Source organism: Rattus norvegicus, chromosome 4, assembly GCF_021556685.1.
Source record: "Rattus norvegicus strain SHRSP/BbbUtx chromosome 4, alternate assembly SHRSP_T2T, whole genome shotgun sequence".
Classification (NCBI taxonomy): domain Eukaryota; kingdom Metazoa; phylum Chordata; class Mammalia; order Rodentia; family Muridae; genus Rattus; species Rattus norvegicus.
In genome coordinates, this window is record NC_141537.1 from 179,486,918 (window position 1) to 179,508,789 (window position 21,872).

Genomic DNA, 21,872 nt, shown 5'->3' on the forward strand with positions numbered 1-21,872 from the left:
GGAAATCAACAAGTTCATAAACTGAATGAGGATGCTCATCTGAGAGAACAAGCAAACTTCTCGTTTTGACAGTCTCTTGACAAATATACTAGTTCCTTGTATTAAAAGGTATGTTTTATTTTTAGCTTGGTTATGCGTGTGTCTGCAGGCATCTGTGGGGGCCAGGAGAGGCCGTCAGGTCTCCCTGAATCTGGAGATCCAGGCAGCTGTGAGCTGTCCAACATGCTATGTAAGCTGGGAACTGAATCCAGGTCCTCAGCAGGAGCTGCAAGCATTCTCAACCAGTGGTCTGTCTTTCCATCCCCTACCTGTCTGGGTCTTTAGCACAGCACTGGTGAAAGCGGTTACAGGTCTAGATTTCGTTCATTTAGAAACTGCTTTCTGAACCTCTGCTCTCAGTTACTGATCAGAGCAGAAAACGAAACACTAAAATTCCCCCAGGAAGCTTTCTGTCTCCTGATGGGAGTGTGCAGACAAGAATCCAAATCAACAGGGTACAACTGTAAGAAGGACATCGGCAAGACAGAGGCTGGAGGACATTCAAGCCTCTGCTGTAAGCAGAGAACGCTGAGGCAGACCAGCACAGCATGTTCAGCTAAGGAACCGAGCAGCCTGACCTTTCCCATTTTCTGGGATGGCGCAGGAAACGATATCTGATGAGTGGGGCCTGGGATATTTAAAACCTTAGGAGAGCCCTCTGTTTTTTGGAAGTAGCATTTGTAGTTCTTGACTGTGAACTTTGTAGATCAACTATGTTCAGCCATATACAAAGGTTGGATACTCTGGGGTCCCAATGCCTGCTTTGCTACAGCAAGGACAGATTTTTATTCTTAGAAAAAGCAGAAGCCACTGTGAGCTTTGAACAGAGCAGGAAGCCCTGTGTCTTATCCCCTTAGCCCTTAGCATCAGGGACATGCATATTACTTAGCCTCTTTCCACAGAGCCCACATGCTGCCAGTAGCAATCCCAGAGTCCTTAACAACTTAACCTGCTTCCGTTTATTCCCATGACTATGGTAAGAACACGCACGGCAGTTCTCCCGAGTCACGGAAGCAGCACTAACTTCAAAGAGTGCACGTACACCCAGCGCTAAGTTCAAGGTACACACATATACACACTTAGTCATGTATACATAAACACATACCAAGTTTATCACTCTCACATATACACTGTGCTAAGCCCATGACAGAGGCATATGTGCAGCACTAAATTCATCATACATATACATACAGCACTGTGTGCATCACACACACACACACACACACACACACACACACACACACTGTTTGCTTGATTTTGCTTTTCAGGAGAGAGTTAGCAATGGATGTCTCAGGGGTGTTGGAGCTAAGGTATTTACTGTGAAGACAGATGTGGGAGAACGTATTTGTGCAGGAGCTCAGTGGACACCCATTAGCAGGTACTATGGAAAGGCGGATAGCTTGTATTTAATCAAAAACGTGGTAGAATAGAGTGATGGTTTTGCATTCTGAATGGAAATTTTGGACAGAAGGAATGGTGCTAACAGAGTCAAACCCCAAAGAGACCCCACCAATAGATGGATGGATGGATGGATGGATGGATGGATGGATGGATGTTGGGATGGATAGATGGATGGATATTGGTGACTAATCACTGATAGCCTTTCTACTCAATCAGAGTATCTTGAGAAAGATGGGCCTATTTCTTTAAATGTAACCTAAAGGTACAAATCTGTGAAATGTCAAAGAAAAAAAAAAGGTGTGTGAGGAAGCCAGGCTTTTAGCTTTGTGGAAATCACACATGGCCCAGCTGCTTAAAGTAGATGTCCCACCGTGAGTTCACACTCGGGTGTGGGAAACCGTGTCTGACACTGCAGTCCAGGACTTAGTTCCCAGGAAGGAGCAGCACCCTGTAGAGTCTCCACCTTTCACCCCTGTGGGTGATCTACAGACACGTAGGGAAAGCCCTGTCAGAGACTTATCCTGACACGCTTTGCTTGGTAGAGCTAGGACATTTTGAATCACTCAGTCTGCCTGGTCCTATGGTGGGAAAGGATGGCCAGAGAGAAGGTTCATTCAACCTCCCAATGCTTGCCACATGGGGTTAGGAATCCATAACACATGTGTGTGTACCCACACATACACATGCACACACACACACATGCGCACACGTATGTGCACACACATGCACGCACAAACACACACATGCATGCACACACACGCACACACATACATGCTCATGCACACACATGGACATGCACACATATGCATGCACACACATACACACACGCACATGTACACATATGCATGCACACAGACATGCACACACACATACATGCTCATGCACACACATGCACACGCACACATGCACGCACACACATGCACACACGCACATGCACACATATGCATGCGCACACATGCACACACACTCGCACACACATGTGCACACACATGCACGCACATGCACACATATGCACGCACACACGCACACACGCACACGCTCATGCTTGTACACAAGTGCACTGTGCTTCCCTTAGGAAGTGCATGGTTTTCCACAGCAACTCCCTAGTCTATTGTCCTAGAGCCTCTTCAGGAAGCCTGGCTCTTATCTCTCAGCAGAATCTTCAGTTACCCAAGGAGCACAGGTTTATGCAAAGGTGGTTGCTTGCACTGTGGCAGGCAGGAAGGAGCAGGATCAAGACAGAGCAGGAGTAGACAGATGGTCCACTGACTCCCCATTGTTGCCACGCTGGAAGGACATAGTCTGTCATAATGAATTACCATTCATTTGAGCCAGCGGTACTGTTAGATTGAGCCTGGTAACCCAGGATGACAAGCCATGCCTGCAAGATCATCTAATGAGGGGACAGGGCTGCTTCGGCCCTGCCTTCACTCAATTAGCAGACAGGGCTTTTAATGCCGCTCTGAACAAGCAAAGCAATTTTGATTACTTAGAGAGAGGCCTCCATTTGGAATGTTTCAGGGCACCCCCCCACCTTTAAAATATAATTTATCCACAGAGTATTTGAATGGTAATGACATTTCTTAAAGCCATTCACATCGTTCCCCATCTTTGCTTAAGTAATATTGAAATATATTTTTAAAAAATTCAAATGATGGGAACTTACTCTAGGAGATGACATGTAAATAAGATGGCAAAGGAGGAAGAATAGTGTGTGTGTGTGTGTGTGTGCATGTGTGTGCGCATGTGTGTCTGTGTGTACACATGCACTCATGTAGGAGGGGTATGCCTATATGTGTATGAAGGGGTGGGTGCGTGTGTGTGCATGTGTGTGCATGTGTGTGCATGTGTGTGTGTGCATGTGTGTGTGTGTATGCGTGTGGGATGTGTATGTGCGCATGTGCATGTGTGTGCATGTGTGTATGAGTGTGGGGTGTGCATGTACATGTGCGCATGTGTGTGCATGTGTGTATGCATGTATGTGTGTGAGTGTGTGTGCATGTGTGTGTATGCATGTGTGTCTGTGTGTACACGCGCACTCATGTAGGAGGGGGGTATGCCTATATGTGTATGAAGGGGTGTGTGCGTGTGTGTGCATGTGTGTGTATGCGTGGGGAGTTGGGGGTTTTCTGTGTGTGTGTGCATTGTGTGGGGGGGTTGTGCGTGTGCACCCACAAGTATACAGAGGTGTGACATACACATCCATGCCAGAATCCCATCTGGCAAAATTTATTCCAGTATTCTCTGGAGACAACAGAGTCTATGCATCCCCAACTTAAGATCGTAGACCTTGCCCACTGTGAATGGGAGCTCTCATAGTCCATAGCTTTTGGTATAAGAAACATTTGTTTCTGCTTTATTCTTGCTATTTTCCTGGGGTCGGGACTTGAGGGCAAGTGGTCGACAATCAGCTTCAACGCTGAGAGCACTGACTGACCTGGAAACAGAGGCCTCAGAAACTCTTTATTCCCATCTGAAACACACGGGAGTCTGCACTCCTCCAGCTCCCCCTACTCTCCTAGCATCTGCTCTCTCAGGTAGCATGGCTTGCCCTTCCTGAAATGCTTTGAAGTCTTGCCTGTTTAATCAGAGCATCCTTGGATAAAAATAAGCACTCCCACTTTAGACACGCTGTAGGTTCTAGTACTTGGGGTGAAATCAAACACACATTCTCTACAGAGGGAGTGTCAGCCTCAGGATGACTCCTCCCTTCTCTTACTTAAGACCAAGAGTGAAAGTATGACTCTAGAGATACCTCAGAGCTACATGTATACCACCAAAGCAAGCCAATTCCTGTCACGTAAGGAGGCTGCAATGCTGGCTAACGTGTAAATGGCAGACATCAGTACATCTTTATTTTATACATAGTGTCTAGGAGCTGGCCCATTGGCCAATCAGGAGAGAAGAGAAAGTTTAGATACCTTCTTTAATAACTATGGGCCATTGGAAAACTCCCTGATAAATCATTAAATCAGCCAAGTTTCATGTTCCCCCCCACCACCTTTTCCGTGGTAGCATTTCGTCAGTAAAATAATTTTAGTGATTGTTACACGTTTTGCCTTTAAAGGGGTAACTTCGAAGCTGGTTTCTCCCTCAGGAGCTTGAGCTGCGCAGAGGTAGAAGGGAGAGTATTGACTTTTTTCGTATAGTAAATAAAAATTAGAAGAGTGAAGTGATGTGGCTTACTAGAAAGCAAGTGACACCACCTACACTGTGTCGTCTTCATGGCTGTGAGTCAGGTGCAGGCAAACATTTTGTGCAGACACCGCCTTCTCCTTTGAGCAGAATATCTAAGTCATCACACCAGGGACTCCGGTCTGATGCCTTAAGTCAGGAAGAGCCATCTCTGTCCAATCTCCTATCCTTTCTAGGGTTCTAATAAGACGAGGGAGGAAACCCCAGCATTTCTGGGAATTCACGCAAACACGCTTTAAGGAATAAGGTAGGCCACCAACAACACTATTTATTCACTTTACCACTTCCTTCAGGCTCTCTCTCCCTCCCTCCCTTTCAGTGTTGGGTAAAGCAATGGTCCCAACCTCCAGCCACAAAGACAGCCATCTGTCTATCCATCCATCTTACAATCAGATACTGTCTCATCTCTGTTGATTAAATTTGACCTTCGAAAGACATAAAGTGCACATGAGGTTCAAAAATTAGAGCTGCAAATGAGGGCCATGCCGTTTGCTTCCGTTCCATGCTGTTTTCACCCACTTACGTACTAGTCATGGTTAATTAATTTCCCATGCTCACACCTATCTTTCCTGTATTTATGTCTTTAAATTATCAATTGTATGTAATTACTTTTGTTTGTTAGCCTTTGTGATGGGAACAATAGCATTCTGTTAACTCTCTGGATACTTTTTTTTTAATCCAGACCCATCCCTGGACCTTGAAAACATCTACAAATCATACATAGAGAACGGCCTCATTCGTTGTACTATCACATATTTTACTATAAGAACGTATTTTAATGTATCCAACAAGTGTCTTACATACGAGGACTTAGGTTATTTCTAATAGTTTGTAATTGCAGCTAATGCCATATTTAAAAACTACATACATTTCTTTCATGATTATTTACACTTCAGGGTGACTAAGAATCAGACCAAGACTCTTATGCACTCAAAGCTACTAGACCACTGAATGACAACCCAACCCTGCCAGAGTATTTCCAAAGATCACCCCATGATTTTCACCAAAGTGTCAGTGCGAGAGAGGGTGCCAAGGCCTGTGTGAGCTCCTGTGTTCTGTGTCAGTGTCACTGCTGGGAGAGCAGGGCAGGCCGTGGAGGCCGGGATGTCTATCCTCACTTCAATGAGTCCCCTTGAGTTCTGAGTCTTAAACATGGCCCATATACACAGAGCAGTTAGAGGGAAGTATGTTTTGAGACTTTCCTCCGTTTCTCTTTTTTTTTCAAGATTTATATATTTTATATGTAAGTATACTGTCATTGTCTTCAGACACACCAGAAGAGGGCATCAGATCCCTTAACAGATGGTTGTGAGCCACCACGTGGTTGCTGGGATTTGAACTCAGGACCCCTGGAGGAGTAGTTAGGGCTCTTAACTGCTTTGCCATCTCTCCAGCCCTCTTCATTTCGCAAGATGCTTCTGAAACCCTAAATTAACTGTAATCTACTGGCACTTCCAAAACCATAACCCACACACAAATACCTTTGCAGTAAGGAAACATCATTCAACTTTCCTCAGTTGTAGAACTCATATGAGGGTAGAGATGTATGTATGTATATATGTATGTATTATGTATGTATGTATGTATGTATGAGTATATGTATGTATCATGTATGAATGTATGTATGCATGAATGAATATTTGTATGCATGTGTGAATGTATATATGAATATATTATGTATAATGTATATGAATATATATGTATGAATGTAAATATAAATGTATTCTATATGAGTCTATGTGTGTTTGAATGTATATATGAATGTATGTATATATGTATGAATGTACGTGTGTATGAATGTATGTACTATGTATATATGCGTATATGTATGAAGGTATTATGAATGTATGTATGTATGAATGCATGAATGTATAAATGTATATATGAATTTATATGTGTACTAATGTATGTATGTATGAATGCATTTCTGAATATATGAATGTATGTATGAATGCATTTCTGAATGTATGAATGTTTGTATGAATGTATGTATGTATGAGTGTTAGTATGTGTAGGTGGGTGAACATATGGATATGTGTATGGATGGAAAGACAGGTGGATATAGGTGGGTTAAGACATGGGTGGATGAGTGGATTGAAGGATGTAGGACAGGAGAGAGGAAAGGAGAGGTGACAGGTAATAGGTAGATGGAGGGATGGAGGGATCAATGAGTGGAGAGAGATATCTACTGGAACATGCCATGACAGCCTGGTGAGCACTCCAGCATACACAGACCTAAGCAAGAGTGAGAGCCCTGAAAGTCAGAAGGTGATGATGATGATAATGATGATGATGATGATGATGATGCTTTCTCTCTGCTGAAATGAGCATCCTGTATGTAAATCCAAGACTATCTTACCTACAGTTTTTAAGTAATGAACACTTTATTTACTCTGGTTGGCACCTTGAGGTGACTGTATGTCCAGTAACATATTGCCTTCTATGGTCAAAGGGATGCCTGAGATAACCATCTTATGAAGAAGAAAGGTTTTGCAGGTTTCAGCCAGGACTAGCTGGTCCATTGCTCAGGAGCTATGATGTGGGAAAGAATGTGGGGAACGTATTCATTTTGAGATCACTGGTGATGGAAAGGGAGCATGAGATCGGGGTCCCTGATAGATTTTGAGTACACACCTTCACTGTTCCTGAACCCAACCCTCAGCCTCACCACTCAGATTTTCTTACATCTTCTATTAACACTACCCTGGGGATGCATTTTTGATGTGTGGGCAACTGGGGGATGCTCCAGAGCCAAACCATTGCACGGTCTTTATAGGAATCGTGCAAACTCCTTTGAGAGCAAAGCACAAGACAACAGCAAGTCCTTCGTGCCATCAGTATCAAGAGGTCAAATTCAACAAATGCCTCCAGACAGAACCTGTCCAGGGAAGAGATCATAGGCTCCCCAGGGGAAGAGGGAGCTGAGACCATAGTACTATCTGCCAAAATACAACATCGAGGCATCTTTGAACTCCCAACCTGGAGGTGAACTTCACCTTTCATAAGACAGTTGCAGATTTTCAACTCACCTTTGAGTTCATCTGAAATAAACGTAATTCCCCCCCTGCAAGGCTTGGGGATTCCAGCAGAGAATATGAAACGACCTAGAGCTTGTACCAAGATCTGCCTGACTTGTCCTACCCCATTTCCTTTAGGGAGCCTGTCTGTCTGCGAGGGTATTACACAGCCCCAGCTGTCAGGGAAGTCACTGTGTACTGAGCATGACTTTGAAATTCTGATTTTCCTACCTGTACCTTCCAATTCCTAGGATTACAGGATAGAACACCATATCAGGTTTGGGTTTTAATGCTAAGTGATAATTATTCTTATTTTTAACTTAATAACATTATTAATAATTTATTGATAACATACTTTAAATAAATTAAACAGAATTACTATTAAATTATATAATTCACAATACAAATATCTGATTCGCCAATATTCCTTTTGAGGGGATAGTCTGAATGTACCTTGCTTCCTTGTCAAACAACCTTCTTAATACACACAATCACACACTACACATATACACATACTACTTTCACACACGTGCACACATACCACACACATACTACACACATATATACAACCCATACATACATACCACATATATCATACACACATACATACACACATTACACATACACACACATACATATATACATACTATACATACATACACACCACATACACCACATATATATTACACATACTACTCATATGACATATACATCATCACACATACCACACATGCACATACATACACACCATACACACATATACATACACACACCACACACACATACACACATACTATATACACATCATACACACACACCACATAAACACACACAACACACACAGACATACACACATACATACACACACAACACACACACAAAACAAACTACATATAGCTCACTCACATACACACACTATATACACATCATATACATACACACCACACACAATGCAAACACACCACACACACACACATACACACAAACACACACACACACACACACACGCCAGACCATACACAACACACACATACACGTTTTGTATTGTCTCACTCCAGGGATTGAGGAAGTACCCACTGAAGCCGGGTGACTTTGGCTAAGGGAGAATGGCTTATCACAGAACTTGCAATCATTACCAATGCTTTGTGGAAACAAAAGAAGCTCAGAGATGAGGAAATGACTCTGAGGGGAACGGGTTGGCAGCAGGAGCCTGGGGACCTGAGATTGAATCCTCCTTCCAGATCTTACGGAAAAGCCAGGAGTGGCAGCCTGCACCCGTAACCTGGTGCACGCAAGGATGGGAATCCCGAGCCTTGACAGTCTAGTGGGACAGGGGCATGCAGGTCGCTGCAGTGAGAGACAAGCTCTCAAAAGAAGGTAGAGAGCAATAGAGGAAGACACCAGCATTGATCTCCAGCCCCTAAACATATGTGCACAAATGTGCAAGCACCCACACACATATGCATATATGCATGGGTAAAAGTATGTAGACCACAGCTAATAAGCAAATATGGGAATATATTAGATTGGTTTATTATTAAACTACATGATCTATTACCAAATAGAACTACCTTGGTGTGGTTTTGGCCCATTCTCTCCCTGAACTGTTCTGTATGCTTAATAATAATCCATACACATATACATTATATGCACATGCACATATATACATGTGTATGTACACACATATATGCGTGAAATGCAGCCCTTCTTGCACAGGCACCCCAGAGAGACGAGACGTGTGCGGTGTGAAAGGTGGACATGGGGAACGGAATGGGTCCAGCTGCCTCTGCTGACAAAAAGCAAGGCATATGGCTCCCTTCCTCCCTAGTGTGCCTGGGTCTCTGAGAGAGAGCTCGGTTTCTCCGTGATGAGCCTGTACTTGCTTGCTCCACCGGGAAGATATTTTGTATGCCACAGAAAACTAAGATGTTTGCATTCCCACCAGTCCCGGGATAAGGCATTTTTCTTCATGCAGACACAAAACATACAGTATATGAATGTTTAATGGAGGCTAAAACTGGGAGAGGAACAGAAAACAAGAACAGAGCAGGTTAAAAAAATATCTGGTTTCTCTCTATCAAAATACTAATTAAAATTCATGTTCATGGGATGGTTATACATATGTTTTTGAACTAAAAGTCTAACCTGGCACTATTTTTTGGCCTTATTTTTGTGACAACATTTTTGTCCATATGGCACGGAGTGAATCATTTTACATCTTTTTTTAAGCTCTATGTGTTTTTCTTGTTGTCTATTCCCTCTTTCCCCACCACACACACACTGGCAGCCGCTCCCAAGTTACCAAATGCCAAGTCAACCCACAAGCTGGCTGCATGGAGCTAGATACCGCTGGCTGGCATGTCCCTAGCTTTGCAGAAACACTCTGTGTATGTGTGTCTCTCTGTCTGACTGTCTGTCTACTGCGCTCTCTGTCTCTGTCTCTGTCTCTCTCTCTGTCTCTCTCTCTCTCGTTCTTACACCACACACACACACACACACACACACACACACACACACACACACACACACACACACGACAACCATAGTTATTTCTCCTTCCATTTGGGGACACTCTTCCCATGTCTCAGCCTTCTGTTCTAGCTGCAGTGTGTGTCTTCCTTGGTACTGGCCATATCAGCCTTCACTCTGGCCCTTCCTTACTCCATGGCACTCTGACAATTAGTGGTTCACTTATGAACTGCTTTAAAGTGCTAAATCAAGCCCGTGTAATTAGCTTAGTCACAGCACAGCAGAGATATGGTCTGTCCAGGGACCTCCCCACCTCTGCCCACTCTTTGTAGAGTCAGAGTCCTCCAGGTTCTTGCCTGTGCATCTGGACAGCGTTGCCCATGTGAGGTGAAGCCAGGAGGCCTGGCCCTTCAGGTCGTGCCTGGCTCATGTTGCGCACATGTGCTGTCTCCATTGGGTGTAAGGCTTTGCTCAGTTTGTATGGAGGGGCAGCAGCTCTGCCTAACAAATGTAACTTTAACAACAGTAAAACAACCTAATAGCCTAGCATGCCAGGGGGCTAATGTGGCGGGCCATTTACTGCTGCACTAAATAGCCCTGCTTTTGGTTCTCGGTGCCAAGTGTCGAACTGAGAATTGCAAGGCGGGAGTAGCTCCTAATTCATTAGATAAAGGGGGTCATTGCTCATAGGGCTGGGGGCCTAGAAGGACAGGAAGTTGAGCAAGGCATTCTCCCTACAGACACCTTTGTCAGCGGGGCTACCTGTGGCCCGGGCTAGCACACTCAACAAAACATAAGGGCTCAGATACAGGCACGTGTACACCAACTTGCGACACTCGTGGCACTGTTCTGCCACATTCACTGGAAAGGGCCTGGAGTGGGGGCAGAATCCCACGGCTGACCTGTGATTTGCTATTCTCGAACCATCCTGACACCCTTGGAACAAGGTCTGACTTCTCCTGGGCTGTAAAATGAGTCACCCCCAGAACACCCATGCGATTCCGCCTCATAATCCCTGCACAAGTTACTGTCTGTGGACAGTCGTGACCTGGCTAATAGGCTGGGCAGAAAGAGACCGTGAGCCATAAAAAGAAAGGGGGAAAAAAACCTTGTTAACATTGCTACACTTTTTAATATCGTCGTCTTTTTATTTAGATTTCTGACCGTTATAAATTGCCTCTGAATGGTCCTTATACCGCCCCAGGGCAAAATCACCCCCAGCACCTGTTCTTTGGTAACAGAAGAGAGAAATAAGCTAAATTTTCAAATGAGACCTCTGAAATGGGACATCTTTATTTCCTGAGCATTAGCCCTAAAACAACTGACTTCACTAATTCTCCCCATCACTCAGATTGGCCTTGAATTACCTCCCAATGGGCCTCCCATGCGCCTCTCAATGAGAAAGGGTAATGGGGGATCTGTTAATTAACTAGAAACAAAGTTGCACGGTGGGGATCAAACACTGGGTACGGTCCTAAAACTCCCACAGAGAAGATGAAATGCGGTGCAAACTTTAAAGACTTCCCGTCATTAGCGGAGACCTTGCTGCTCCCAGCCCAGACCCCTCCTGTTCAGGAGAACAATGAGGACAATGGGACAGAGAAGAAATGTTACAGCCGGGGAACAAAGGAGCTGGCTATTTACCGGGCAAAGAGAAAGAAAGGGAAGAGAAGGGGGAGGGGAGAAAAACGGAGAACTTTCTTTTGTTGGTGGTTCCTGTCTACTTTAATTAATTTATGACTGTCCGGGTTGGGGGTGGGGATTGAGAGCACCTCATGGCTCCCTCTCGTGCCATAAGCAGGGGTTAATGTAGGAGACATCTAGGGTTTACTCCTGGGAAAGGGTAGCCGGACACAGGCAGGGTTGCTGAAGAAGGGCAGGGAATGGGATGCAGAGAATAGAATGGGGACAAATAATAGCCAAGGTATTTCCCTTTGAGCAGCAGAGTTCAAACAGAGACAAAGCCACCTTATCCGGGGACCCCTGGGTCCTTTAGATCAGGTCTCCATCATGCACCATGTCCCAACACAGAGCTCCCATCTTGACAATGGCAGAGGCCTCCTGGTGAGTTTCATAGAAACATGAAGAATACAGTCACGGAAAAAGGGCTGGGCATGTACCTCAGTGGGTGGTGCTTAGCTCATACACACAAGGCCTCACTTTCAATCCCAGCACTGCAGAAACCAACCACGGTGGGCCACACCTGGAACCACTCAAGACACGGAGGAAGGAACAAAAACGCAATGTCATCTCACCTCCATGATGAATGTGGGGCCAGTGGGACCCAATAAAACCCTGACCCCAAATTAATTAATTAATTATTAATACACAATAATAAGAAATAGCAAAACTATGCAGCCACGATACTGACTTCTGTCCGTCTCTCCCGTTCTCTTGACAAGAAAATTCACAAAAAGCTGTAATAGGACTCAGGACAGTGGGTAAAGCAACTTTCCATGCAATCGTAAGGAAGAGAATTTGGATCCCCAGAACACATATAAATGCCGTGTGGCCATGCCAGCCCTCATACAATGCCAGTGTACTAGAGGAAGAGACAGGGAACCTCTTACCAGCTGCCAAAACAGAGAACTCTGACTTCAGGGAGAGATCCTACTCAACGTTCAAGACAGAGAGCAACGAAAACACCTGAGGGAAACTTCCAGCCTCAACTTGTAGACACACACATGTGCTGTGCACCCAGGCACAAGTAAAACACACGCATACCACATATGTGTGAAAAGTTGGGCTGGGAACTGTATGGTTGCTAGGAAACATTCTGATGCCAAAGGACCCATCACTCATTCCTGACCGACCCTCTGTGATATTTCAAACAGCTGAGGCTCCAACTAGAAGACATGGTGGCCTGAGGAGGACAAACCAGGGAACCAACAAAGTGCAAAGCCAGGAAACTTACTCTTCAGATGACAGGTAAGGCTGCCAGCTCATGGCTCTGTTAGCACAGTGTGTGTGTGTGTGTGTGTGTGTGTGTGTGTGTGTGTGTGTGTGTGTTTGTGTCTGTGTCTGTGTCTGTTTCTGTGTGTCTGTGTCTGAGTGTCTGTGTGTGTATGTGTCTGTCTGTGTGTGTCTGTGTGTCTGTGTCTGTGTTTGTGTGTGTGTCTGTGTGTGTGTATGTGTCTGTGTGTGTCTGTGTCTGTGTCTCTGTGTCTGTGTGTGTATGTGTCTGTGTGTGTGTTTGTGTGTGTCTGTGTGTGTGTGTCTGTATCTGTGTGTGTCTGTGTCTCTGTGTCTGTGTGTGTGTGTGTCTGTGTGTGTGTCTGTGTGTATGTGTCTATGTGTGTGTGTGTGTCTGTTTCTCTGTGTCTGTGTCTGTGTGTTGTGTCTGTGTGTCTATGTGTGTGTGTATGTCTGTGTGTGTTTGTGTGAGTGTGTGTCTGTGTGTGTTTCTGTGTGTGTTTCTGTGTGTGTATGTGTGTGTGTATGTGTGTGTGTATGTGTGTGTGTCTGTGTGTGTCTGTGTGTGTGTGTGTATCTGTGTGTGTGTGTGTGTGTGTCTGTGTGTCTGTGTGATGTCTGAGTCTCCTGGTCTACAGCTGCCCTTCATGACTTTCTACACGGGTGTCAGGAGTCTACCTTCGGGTCCTCGTGGTAGTCACCTCACCATCCCTCCAGCTCTCTAGTCCTTTCTCCATCCTTATGCTAATGGGAGATACTCTCTGTGCTGTGTAGGGTAGAGTTGGATGTTTTGATGCCAGCAAACACTGTTTCAATATCCAAGTACTGGCATTGATCATTTCTGTATCCACTTTAGTTCCCCTTTTTTGAGGTAAATATTCAGAATCCTCTTCTCCAACTGGATCAACACTATACAATGTAATATCAAACTCTTTCTCGATCTTCCCTGCCACACTGTGCCCAGTGATTGATCCTCCCCACACATGCTCGCACGTCACGTGCTCACACAGGGGAAAGAATCTCCGACTACAGTGACTGAAGAGCGACAGGAGACTGGGGATTGAAAGGCCTAGAGTCACATGTCTGACACTAAAAGAAAACACAACTAAGCGTGTGTCTTTAAAAACATCCCTTATCTCTTGGGTCTCTGTTTCCAGGGGTGTGTGAAGTGTATAATTCCAGAACATATGACAAATGTTCCAACCCCAGGATATACTTCCAGTATGGCGGGCGGCACATACGACCTGTAGATCTGCAACGGGGCTATCGAATCTTCTGGGATTTTATAATTCTCAGACTTTCATACAAGCATGTAAGTCCAGGTAGGCCCCTTGCATTCTGCCTTCACGGTCTTTGTGTATCTCTTCTCTCTGTGTTCTTACCGGCCAGACTGTGTCGTCTTCTTCCAAGATCGCAGTGGCACACGCACCTCTCTTGTAATCAACAACTTTCTTCTCCCCATTTGTGTAACAATCCGTCTACATAATATCTTTTGCGACTCTCTCAGCACATATCAGAATTGGGATATCCCCTCTTCATCAAGAGGAATTTCACTATTGGCCAATTTCACTATTTCAGAATGGTAGCAATAATAAGGCCGGGCTGTAAAATGGACAGGACGATTTATCAACACGAGGATTAGCCTGCATGTAATTAATAATAATTAATTGAAAACCCAAGTCATTCGGGTAAAATTCGAGATGGCGAAGTAGATCCAGAGTGAGAGGAAGCCTTCAAATCACAATGGGCTGGGTTGGCAAGATGGCTCTGCCAGTAGAGGCTGCCACTTCTGACAAATGGCGGTGGATCCATGGGAGCCACATGGCAGAAGGGGAGAACAGTTCTACATGTGTGCCGTGATGCAGTTACACACACACACACACATAGGCATGCATGCACACACATACACATGAACACACATACACATGCACTCACATACACATGCACACACATACACATGCATATACATACACATGCACACACATACACATGCATATACATACACATGCACACACATACACATGCACTCACATGCACACATATACACATACACACATATACATGCATACAGATATACATGCACACACATTCACATGCACACACATACACATGCACACACATACACATACACATGCACACATATACACATACACACATATACATGCATACACATACACATGCAAACACACACACAAAATATTTTTTAAGAAGACAATATAGGGAAGTAAGTGCTTCATAGCAGAAATACTGGCCAAATACTATCACCTGATGACTTAAAGAATGGTCAGGGTTGAGCCTCCTGATATAATCAATAACTCCGCCGGGGAACCTCTGCAGTTTTGGGTTTTCGGTGTGCTGGCTTTTGCTAGGGAAAGTGTATAAAGCTTGGCTGCTACGCCTTGTATGACAGCTTTCAGAAGCAGCTGTATATCCTCTGTAACCTGTGAAGCACTTCAATATACAAAACCGAAAGAACCCACAAAACATCCCCGTTTCTGGAGCATCTCGGGGACGCGGGGAGGCATGCCCACCCTCGTGCATGTAGCTTCCTACTGAAGAAACCAGTGCAATTGCAATACATAATCTGGGTCGAGCTTGGCCCTCACCAGTTCTGACCGGCACCTCAGTCAGGTGAGGAAGGATAAAAGAGTAAAATACTCAGAAAATGTCCCCAAAGCAAGGATTTCACTGCTTTCTCTTAAGTTCACGCTTATAGTGAAGGACAAGATTCTAGAAACCAAACGACAAAATACCCTAGGTGACACAAAAGGAGAGAGTGCAGTAAAATGAACAGCACTTAAAACACAGGACATGTGGCTAGGGTGAGGACAAACGCCTGTCCAGAAACTGTCTTAGCCATACAATCACAGGGGCAGCAAGAAAAGTATATAAAAGTATTAAACCGAAAGTTAAAATGGTAAACTTAAAAACTGTATATGGTTGTGAAGGCAAAGCAGACACGATAAAATTTAATATGAAATGTAGTATAATATAAAAACACACATTAGTATGATAATCAGAAAAGCATGACAGGAGCTGGCAAGGCAGCTCAGCTGGTAAAGATGCTTACCACCAAGTCCAGGGACGTGAGTTCAATCCCCGTAACCCACAAGGTAGAAGGAGAGGACCCATGTTCACAACTTGTCCCATGATCTCTGCCCAATAAGACATGTGACATGTACCTGAACACATAGATTGGAACACACACACACACACACACACACACACACACACACACACACACACACTAAATACAGGAATACCTATTTCAAGATACATTAAAGAAACAAATCACAGACTAGTGAACAATGAATCCATGTGGGCAGCCCAAATTTGAGTCGGTATGTTATAAAGAAAAAGGAAAAAGGAAAGACTAAAGAAGACAAGAAGTTGGACTGGTAGGTAGGTGGAGTGGATCTGGGAAAGGCTATAGAAAGAATTTGATTGAAATACATTGTGTGAAATTCCCTAAGAATTAATAGAAATTAAACAAAAACAGCTCCAAGCAGGCTCCCCAGCTCCCACGAAGCCGTCCTTCCGAACCTTGGTATTCTCGAAGGAAGCACCTTGTTGGCAGGACGCGATCATCCTCCGCCGAATCTGGGACATTGAACACGAGGATGCCAGCAGAAGGCTCTGCCAGCCTTGCTGTGTGCTGCCATGTGGTGTGGTGGAGCGGGCACAGGGAGGGTCTGGCTGCAAACTTGGCATTCGATAACCAGATCGGGTTTTAAATAGATCCCTGGAAAGAGCAAGCCGGAGAACAGGAGACTCGTTTCCAACACACTCAAGTAGAAACAGGTCGAAGAGGGGACTTACGTGACAACTCACAGTCAGAAGGTACTGAAGTAAAGGGAGCACTGGATGTCCTGGCTTCCAGAACAATCCTGGGCCGTAAAGAAGCTCTGTGTGAATAAAGTGGCTGGCTCACAGGCATGAGGTCCTGAGTCGAGGTCCCCAGTACCCACCAAAAAAAAAAAAAAAGCCAAGTGTGCCAGTATTGGGATGTTAAAACCCATATGCCTTCAAGCATACTGGAGGGCAGTGACAAGATACTGGGACCCCTAGTGCTTACTGTCCAGTCAGTCTACTCAAAACAGAAAGTTCCACGTATACACACACACACACACACACACACACACACACACACACACACACAGGCACACACAGGCACACATAGGCACACATACATGCATATATGCACAGACACACACATACACATGGACACATACACATGCACACAAACACACACATGCATACATATACACATACACATACACAGGTACACACAGGCATACATACACATGCACCCACAGGCACACACATGTGCACACACACATGTACACATACATAGGTGCACACTGGCACACATACACACAGGCACACATACATGCATACACACATGCACACACACATATACATGGACACATACACACACATAAGCACACACAGGCACACATACACACACGCACACATACACATGCACACACAGGCAGCATACATACATACACATGTGCACAGATACACAGGGATGGACACACACACAGGCACATATACACACAGGCACACATACATGCACAACCACACAATCCTCAGGGAGGCTGCCATTGTTTCCCGGGGCCTTTCTTTTCTATTTTGCTGCCTGGTTCTGAACACAGAAGCTGGGGCCAACTTCCTTACACTTCTTATCACTCTGTGGCTGTTTCCAACTACGCCGAATTCACTTCGCTCAGGAGACTGAAGACAATGTCAGTTATCGATTGAAGGAGACTGGACAGGGGACTCATCACACCTGGAAGACTGAGGCCACCCACAGACAGGCGCCTTGCAGCCAGGATGGTTTGAGATTCCCTTGTCACACTCAGCAGCTCTCTAGCACACAGCACCCACTCCCTCCCACCTTGGGGAGGGCTGTAAGGGAAACATCTTTTACAGCACAGACATTTGAGAGGTGGCTGTGCTGTGTGGTCTTTAGACACCAAGTGGCACTCTTCACCGGTGGTTTATATGTCCCCTGGTCCACGGGACCTTGTGCAAATGGCAAAGAATAATGCTCATCACACTGGTCAGGGAGTTGTGAGGACAGGGAGGACGATCGATCACTGGAGTAATGTCCTCAGATTCATAGGTGCGCTCTGACTGGTGGGATGTGGGGGATTCGGAACTCTGAATATCACCACTGCTGGGTAGATCCAAGGCTGCGTTGTCTCTGATGGGAGCAGCCGCTGCTGAGGCCCGGCCCGCTCGAATGGGCTTTTTATAATACTTGTCTTTGTTCCTCTCTGCTGTTTTCTCTCCTCCCCCTCACTGTCTCCCTCTACTAGGATGTCAGGAAGGCGCTGTCTCCCTGACTGACTTCATTCTCTGCTCCTGGCTTGGAAAACGACTTTCTTTTTTCGAGTTGCGTGCGACCATACAGAGCCCATAAGAGATGGCTTTAAAGCCATCTTATGAGTAAAGCTTGGCAGCTTGGAAGCATAGATTAAATAATTTTATATTTTCTAAGCTTATTTTTGGTTCGTATCTATTCCAATTACTTAAGGGCGCCAGACTTCGAATATGTGTGGGGCGGGGTGGGTGGAAAAATTTCTGGTTTATTTAAAATTGAAGGAACATATCAACCAGAACAACAACAACAACATTCTCCATGGATCCATCCTGTAGCTCCCTCAAATCATGTCCTCTTTTGTTTTCGAATTAATCGTGTCGCAGAGAAGGCCTGACTTGCATACATCTTCAACCCTACATGATGGAATTATTATAGTTAAACGCATGTACGCAAGAGCTGCAAGAGAACCGCCGTGTTCCATATCTTCCCACAAGAACCCTTAAGTTATGTGCATTTCACTTCCCATAGTCAAAGTTAACTATTGTACGTATTCTGGGCCGACACAATTAGACTTTTTAAAGATTCTTATGGACGTGATTTTGCTTTAAAACACAGCTGATTTTCACGTGGCATTCTGGGAATCAAGGATATGACCTGACATGGGTGGAACCAACGTCTCCTGTCTCCTCCAACGTTAGAGGTAGCCCTGGATGTGGTAATCCACTCTTTAACCACACTACACTTCAACTTCAATAACTGCACGGCACGTGGAGTCATTGGCTACACATTTAAGAAATTCTAAAGAAGTAGAGTCAAACTGTATCTTTCAAATCGAGAAGTACTTCAACTCATTTGGATGCCAATGACATAGTATAGGGACCCATTTCATACGTAAACACCATGCCCATACTACTGATGTACAAAAAGCCATTTGGATGTTTAATTTCTGTTTTAAATGTTGTGTTATTCACTTATTTGCCAAGGTGGGTGTGTATATGGAGACCAGGGGACAATTTTCAGGAGTCAGTTCTGTACTTCTACAGTGCAGATTTTATGGGTCTGGGTGAACTCAGGGTATCCGGCTTGGAGGCAAGTGTCTCTACCCTCTGGTGAGTTTCAACGGCTGGTCTGGAGATGACTTTCATGTTATTTCCAATGAACCTTTCATCATCTCATGCACAGTTGATGATCTTCCAGTAATCATAATAATAAAATTTAAATAGTGTCACATTTGAAACGAGAATTTAAAGATCTGGCTATTTGTTTACAAGAATCACTTCAAGTTGCAATATCAGAATACAAAGAATACATCTCACTTAAGATCAAGTCCTTGTACTGGGCCTCTGAGCCTCAGAGACCCTGTCTGTGACTCCCAGGTTTTTATACTGGGCCCCTGAATGGCAGAGGCCCCTGCTGGGAGTCAGGCTCTCACAAGGAAAGGCAATGGGAACTCAGTCTGCCTATTCAGGATCCTTCTACAACAAGGGAGTGGACTCTAATGTAAGCGTGACATCAACACACACACTTCTCTCCCTGAGTGGATGGCTGAGACGCAGAAGAGCCCAGAGAAAGAGCAGGGAAGCACAGAGGAGCAAAGGGCAGAGAGAGAAGCATCTGCAGAGAATGAGCTCTGTGCCAGGGTCCTGTGTGCAGAGGGTCTCCAGCCATCCTGGCATGCGCTGAGCTGCACGAATGCCTCTCCGTGGGCGCTCTCCATTCCAAACTCCTATCCCGTGCTTTACAACCTGCACTTTACATCTCTGGAAACATGATCCGGCCCACCTTCACTACAGGAACCTCATCCCATGCTGTACTTGGGATACTGCCGTGCACACCAAGCAGGCTTTCTGCTCAGCTCTCATATTCCGTGATAAAATAGAAAGGTTCAGTCAGATAGAGGATGGATGGATGATGGATGGATGGATGATGGATGGATGATGGATGGATGGATAGATGGATGATGGATGGATGCATGGATGGATGATGGATGGATGATGGATGGATGCATGGATGGATGATGGATGGATGCATGGATGGATGGATGATGGATGGATGCATGGATGGATGGATAGATGGATGGATGCATGGATGGATGGATAGATGGATGGATGCATGGATGGATGAATGGATGATGATGATAATAGATAGATGACAGATGATAGATAGGCAATATAGATGATAGACAATAGACAGATGATAATCAATAGATAGACAGATGATAGGTCGATGATAGATAGATAGATGATAGATAGACAATAGAAATAGATAGATAGATAGATAGATAGATAGATAGATAGATAGATAGACAGACAAACAGATCAAAAGAACAGATAGATGAACTGATCTCCTCTGTAGTTTCAGCTCCCAGCCACTCGCTCACTAGTGCATGGTCACAATCTCTGTCATGGGACCAAAATCAGCATCACATGACTAGATGCGCCTCTTCATTTATGTATCTGTTGATAAACCAGCTACGATTGAAATACCAACTTTCAGTCAGGTCAAGAGGCAAGGGTAGCTTCCTTCAGAACCCCAGCCCACCCTTGCTCCATGTGGTATCACAACTGCGCCTCCCAGCAGGCTCTGAGAGACAAAGGAGAAGCAGGTCACCGCTCTCCTCTGGCTATGGGAACCTGCCAACGGAAGTGAGAGGAACTGAGATCACTGACAGAACCGTCCTAAAGGCTCAGGGCCTTTCTCCCCTGAGCATCCTTCATGATAAAAAGGGGGAAGACAGCCACCAACGTGCTAATAATTCTGCTGAGAGATCACGAAGAACAAAGTAAGATTAAGGACATGAAAATACATTTTATTATCAGGAGTGAAAGTGAAAGATTTCTGTTATTGTCCCAAACTGTGTTGTGATTTTTTTTTTTTACCTTCAGACTTAATCTCAGCCTGGTGGGCCTTGTTTTTAGGGCTCCAGAAAGCAGAAGTCAGCAGCCCAGTGAGAGACCATTAAAGGCTGAGGAGACTCCTAGAAGCTCACCATGTAAGCAGGTGATACTGCCCGGATTAGCATTTAGTGTTTTGCCAAGCCCTGGGGCTACAATTAGCTCCTTGCATTAAACTGAAAAGCACCTGAGAAACTTGCCACTGAAAGGAAGTGGCCGATCTGTTGGTGACACTTAAGACAAAGTGGAACTCTGCAGTAAAAGGCAGGAGAAAAGTTTTCCTCACTGAACTCTCAGAATCAGAGTGTGGTCTGAAGATGCCTGGGCAATTTCCTTTAATGAGGCTTCTCCATGTTTGTTTAAGGAGATTTAACCTGCCCATTCCCTTCCAAGCCAATGTCCGGAATATCTATGTTTGGCGATGGTAGAGGAGACGTAAGGAATAAAACCACACGGCCACAGAGGGATGCGAGGCTCCAGATACAAGGCCTTATGCTAATTTTACCAAAATGTATATATTTCTTTTATATACAGAAAGTTATGGTGCTATATAAAGAGACCCTTAAATGCGACGTGCCCCGAAGTTCAATTTACTGCCTGTCTATTGATTTCAAA

The 21,872-nt window shown here is 44.8% G+C and overlaps 1 protein-coding gene across 33 annotated transcripts in view; it reads right to left on the reverse strand.

Annotated features, from left to right (window-relative positions):
• Nucleotides 1–21,872, reverse strand: part of Sox5 (SRY-box transcription factor 5) — a 955,418-nt gene that overhangs the window by 605,523 nt on the left and 328,023 nt on the right. For 3 of the 33 annotated variants that reach the window (XM_087655717.1, XM_087655715.1, XM_087655729.1), the window contains exon 4: nt 16,578–16,776. The exons of the other annotated variants lie outside the window; for them this stretch is intronic. The gene's annotated coding sequence lies outside the window, so the exon portion shown is untranslated. The remainder of the gene's footprint in view (nt 1–16,577; nt 16,777–21,872) is intronic. 33 annotated transcript variants of the gene reach the window in all.